General features: G+C 28.4%; 1 long non-coding RNA gene across 3 annotated transcripts; it reads left to right on the top strand.

Annotated features, from left to right (window-relative positions):
- The first annotated feature begins 293 nt into the window (after nucleotides 1-293).
- LOC126736868 (uncharacterized) lies at nucleotides 294-5,435 on the top strand. 3 transcript variants are annotated; one of them, XR_007660805.1, is made up of 3 exons: nucleotides 294-473; nucleotides 622-777; nucleotides 5,417-5,435. It is a non-coding gene; the product is annotated as an uncharacterized LOC126736868 (long non-coding RNA). The 3 variants fall into 3 exon arrangements; XR_007660804.1 differs by lacking the exon at nucleotides 5,417-5,435 and adding an exon at nucleotides 5,202-5,269 and having other exon boundaries at nucleotides 622-788; XR_007660803.1 differs by lacking the exon at nucleotides 5,417-5,435 and adding an exon at nucleotides 5,202-5,269 and having other exon boundaries at nucleotides 295-473.
- Nucleotides 5,436-5,861: the final 426 nt, after the last annotated feature.

The raw sequence follows: 5,861 nt of genomic DNA, 5'->3' as shown, positions 1-5,861 counted from the left end.
TATTCCAAATATAAACTAATATAATAGATTTTTTTTAAAGACTATAATAAGAGAAATTAATAAATATTGCTTCAATTTAATATTAATGCTAAAAATAAGAACTAATAAATAATAGTATCGATAATAAAAAAATACATACAAATTAAATATTTCGAAACATCCTGCCAAGACAATACATTATTATTAAAAGATTTTAGATATTTTATAGCAAAAATTTTAAAACAATGAAAAAAATTATATTATAGTTTTATGATCTTGATAACAGTAAAAACGAACTATTCAATTTTTTTTAATAATTTTTCTTAACACGTATTCAGTTAAGATACAACGAATGTATTATATATGTGCAGTTATATTTTAGTTGCCTGTTTGAAGTTAAAATTATATCTTGTTTTAAATTATGAAATTAATAGTCAACATAGTTTTCTGTTTATGTTTTTTAGCCACTTTTTGTGCAACTTTGCCACCCAAATGTAAGTCCCAGTAGATGTAGGTAGAAAGGCTCTTTGCTATTAATTAAATCTAATATATACATTTTAAATTTTAATTGAGCTACAGCTTAACACAAAAATCAGATATCTACTAAATTATAATTTTAAAATGCAGTTTTTTAACTTTCAGGGCCTGTCATAAAAGGAGGCGGATGCCCTCCAGCATTTAAAAAACATTTTTGTTTGAATGGGGGCAAGTGCTTTGCGGACCTAATAGATATTTTTCCAAATTACTACTGTAAATGTCCAACTCCGTATATAGGAGTTAGATGTGAGAATATTGCTGGTAGTTAATTAGTAAGTATACTATTTTTAAAGCTGCTATAAATTTTCTGTTTAATTGAGTAAAATATTTTTAAGTTTAGTATAGGATGTTGGTGCTTCGACTTAAACTATCCATCTCAAATACCAGCGGCGATTAAATATTCAATAAGCATATTTTTTCCTTTTAAAAATAAAAGTGGAATACATTAAAAGTGTTTAACCGTCCTGGTTATATACAGGGTGGTCCAGTTTCGAAATAATATCAGTTTGTAATGTTATAGATATAATAGACGAACAATGCTTCGTTATAAAGATACAGAGTGTTAAAGCTGTAACTAAAATATTCAAATTTGATTATATGTATTTTCATAAAATTTTAAATATTTAATTGAAATTTGGTACATTTAGATAGGTATCGTAAATACATCTTTTTAGGAAAAAATTATTATTTTACTTCAACCAGTAACCTGCGTACAGACACATCTTCGCACAATTTTAACGAAAAAAAATGGTGCGCCACTAGTTTTTCTCAAAAATTATTTCTAGAATTTTCATAAAACTTACAATAAAAATATAGGTTTCAATCTTTTTGTTTAACTTGTCGTTTGCCACAAAAAAATTAAACAAAAGCGAAAATAAAAAATATAATAAATCCACTAGACTAGTCAAGAGTCACTAGACTTTCAACAACAATAAATGTAATAATGAAAGAAAATTAGACGTAAAATTACAAAAAATGCTCAAAATGTGCACCTACTTCAATATATTTCTGACATCTTCTAATTCTAGCATGTATTGCGGCTTTGCGACACTTCATGAGGATCTTGGTGCATATCATTGTGGGGGGTTAATCGATAGAATGGACTGTATAATAATTAATAAAAATACCAATAGGTATACTTGACTGGCTAATTATATTAAATTAACATGTAATGACAGTGAAGCTCAAAAGTTATATTAAAACTAAAAAACTATAACAAAATAATTGCATAGAAATCCAAAAGTCATACTAAGCACAAAATAATGGCTGAGCACGACGACGGCGGTGTCTGGACCCCGCCAAACACAGGGACAACGGCAGCATTGTCGGCTTTATTATTTGAGTCTATTAGACTTAATTTATGACTTAAAGCTTGAATCTGATGCCGCCAGTTTTGCATAATAGCAAATGTCAATAAACCAAAAACTAATGATTCTTCACATTGTAAGTATGCTAAATAAAATATTCCCTTGTAAATACAGGAGTTGCGAAACTTTATCTTTAATAGTACCCCATATGTAATAATCTAGCCGATTAAAATCCAGTGCCCTGGGTTGCTACGCCACTAGTCCAATGCCTTTAACAAGTCCATTATTTAAATAATTGCTTCCCAGGCCAATACAAGAAATGTGGACCACAAACATTACGATTAATAATGTCCAACCCAGTGGCGAAGCGTACGAGTAGACAAGGTAGACACTGTCTACCCAAAATTATCCAGTTATTTGTCATTAATTTATTACGTAATTATTTCATGTAATTGTTGAATTGCAATTAAAAAGAAATTAACACAGAACGTAGTCGCTCCTTACTATTATTATATAGTATCTAAACGGCTATAATATCTATATATCGATAATATCTAAGGTGGACACCCAATTATTGTATACGAGCCCCAGAAAGACACATTGATATTTGTCTTCCGAAATTTAAAACAATTAATCGAACCATATACGCATCAAGCAGGTGGCAAAGGTCCGGCCGCATCAGCATTCAGCCTATTACGTATGCAAAATTTACTCGCGGGAAAGACATTCGAGCTTTTGTCTATCGAAGTCGACCAGCTATATTATTATGCTGTTGAGGGTTATTGTTTATTAACACGCTTGATCTGGTCGACCGCAATACATCTTACAGGTTTTTTTAGTGGTTATTTATGAACGACTGCTCGATATTGGCAATTGTATTTTAGTTGTGTTTTTATTTGTCTTTAATTAATTTTAAAATAATGGATATTATGGATTTATAAGTTATAGTTATACCTATGTTGTGTTTTTTTGTAAGTAGTATTTATTTTTATTTATCTATCTTTTTATGCTAGTAGTAATTATTTTTTCTTTTTTATATCACTACATAATTTTTCTCTTTGAGTTAATATTTCATGCGCTTTCATTCTCTATTTCATTAAAATGAATAATATTGAATACACATTTTTTTCTAATTAACGATTTTTATTATTTGTCTACCCGAAAAAAAAGTTCACGCTTCGCCACTGGTCCAACCATACGTTTACCGAAAATTAATTTTGAAATAATCTTGGCTGAATTTTTCTGAGATTTTGATATGCTCAAATATGAATATTATGGTAATTTGTTATCCCACATTTCGTAAAAAAGAACTTATCCGTACAAAGTATCTTATTTAAAAAGTTTGACTGGTAAAATATTTTTCTTTTTTCCGCACCACCGGAATGCAAATCCTAAACCGGCTGTAGGTGATATGCATGTCTGTAGTCATCATATAGTGTTATAGGAGTATTTTAGACTTAGATATCTGAAGATGCTGAGCTGCTTTGCGAGAGTTAATATTTGGATTATTATCAAAAGTACGAAGTATACGGTTATTTACATTATTATTTCTATGGTTTTTATTTTATTCATGCGTGGTAATAGCAGGCCAAAGTTCAAAAAATTCTAATAAAAACGCGAGCATCTAGAATTCTTCTATTAGGGTAGCGTTTACAATATTCACGAACTACTGCTTCCGCATTTCCATCACAAAATTTGTAGCAAAAATTAATATCTGCATATTTGTTGTTAAAAAAACAACATTGTTTAGATCAATATCTAAATACAGACAACTTTAATCGCACGTTAATAATAATTATTTTAAATATAACTGATCAAGCATTAAAAAACCGTCAAAATAAGATACTTGCATGAAATTCCTCCATAATAATCCATCTTGTTGGTAATAGATTTGGTGCTATCTCTCCAAGTTAACAGCTCCTGAATAATCTTTAACCAACTTTCAATCAATTTTTTTAACTAGCGTTTCAGATATTATAAGGTCGTCGTATCTCCTTCCAGTCAAGGTGCTATCATAAAACACAGAGCCTATTATTTGCTTCATATTAAGCAGCAAACGTTTATACTAAATTGATTTTAAGGGTTGCTGGAAGCAGTAAGGAAAACATTTTCTTGGCACCAATAGTGTATATTTTCACGGGTAAACGAACCTTTTTTCAAAAAAAATTACTTTGTCGCTCCAAATTGTATAGTATAAAATATCATTTGCTTCATATCCATTACGTAACCAGTTGCAAAAAGCCATAATCTTTCGTTATCGATACTTATATGGCACAAATTTAACACCCGCTATACTGTTACTAAGATCACACCGTAAGCTCTTGCTAAATCTCTAGTTCAGTTTTTCATATGAGCTTCAAAATATGCCAAAATAGAAATTTAAACATTCTCTAGTGCTTTTAAACACGTTTTCGTTATATCGAAATTTCTATAAAGAATTAAAAACTATCTTCGAGTTAGCAAGTTACGAGTTTGGAATCTCTGGCAGTATACCTCTTGCGCTCTGTCACTATGTTTGCGGCATACAAAGTAACATTTTAACATATCATATTTTACAATATGCGGAAAACGTATTTGTAATTTTTATGAAATATAAATTAATATTTAGATTTTACAAAAATTACTAAACCTTACTAAAGTTTGACGGTCAGTATTTATTTGTTTTATTAAATCTCTCTGACTACTGACTTTTTGTTATTCAAACAATGATTTATTTGTTTTGCTCTCAAAAATTTTAAAGCCACCTTCCCTAAATTTGGCCGAATTATTAATATCACTACAACCTTGCTATTTTTAGGTTTACGCTATTAGTGTCAATACACTTTTTTATTAAGAAAATTATTTACGTTTGATTTATGTATAAACATATAGGTGATTTCATTTTACAAAAGTAAAATAAAATCTCCTTTTTTTATTTTCACCATTTTAATCAGCAGAAAAAATCGTACTAGTTTGCTAATTTACCCTACCTATTATATCTTAATTATTAATAAGCCAGGCCACTCTTGGTATCTTTGTTAATAGTAATCCGAGGCCATCCTGTATATTAAAGCTGAATACGTATTCTAAATATTTTTACTTCATTGTAATATATATTTTTTATATTAACACCTAATTAAATATTCCATGTTAAAACTAAAATTGTATTTTATTGAAAACAGATAAAAGTATCTGAATTTTTTGTATAAAATAAAATATTTGCAAGAAATATATTCGGTTTCATTAAAAACGCAAAAAATATGGCATAAAATATGTTTTTACTCAAAGAAAAATCGACTATCTTAAGAAATATTTTAAGGGTGATTTTTGAGGTGGATAATTCTAGTTGAAACACCGTATATAGTTCATCTTAAACTATTATCATTTCTTAATTTTTAGGTCTTTCTAATGGGTTGTAGCTTCGTGATCTTCAAATTTCAAAGTGTTGGCTACATAAATTTATAGTTTTTCAACTTAAAAAAAAATATTTGGTAACTAATAAATCAGAGTAGAAGATAATTATTTTATATTCCATAAAGAATTTTAGAATTTAAAAAAATTGCTTTTATTTGAAATAAATGAAGTTACTACTTGTACTTATTTTTTATTTACAGATACAGAATGGTCCTTCGGAAACTGCATTAAGGTATACCGCAATCTCAAGTCAAATGGTTTTTGAGATATTTGAAATTTTATGTAAAAATTTCATTTGAGTATGATCGAGAATCAACAAACAATTTTTTTCTCCACATATGTTTTCCATATTAAATTTCGGTTTGATTTCCTAAGTAATAGAACTTTAATCGTATTTTTATATTTGTCACGTATTAATACAGAAAGAAATGCTAAAGTCGAATTGAAATAGAGCTAAGCGAAGTATTTTTCTGTTTTAAAACGATGGTATTATACTATTAGATTTTGATTTTTAAAGCTATAAAACATTTTTAGTAAGTGCATATGCAGTCTTATCAAAATTGCTTGTTTGTATTAGGTTACAATAGTGTAGTAAAGTATACAAAGTAAAATCTATGTTTCGTAAGTTTTTACGATTTCTAATAA

This window comes from Anthonomus grandis, chromosome 5 (genome assembly GCF_022605725.1).
Source record: "Anthonomus grandis grandis chromosome 5, icAntGran1.3, whole genome shotgun sequence".
NCBI lineage: Eukaryota > Metazoa > Arthropoda > Insecta > Coleoptera > Curculionidae > Anthonomus > Anthonomus grandis.
The sequence above is the reverse complement of the archived record's forward strand: the minus strand, read 5'-3'. Positions and strand labels throughout refer to the sequence as shown.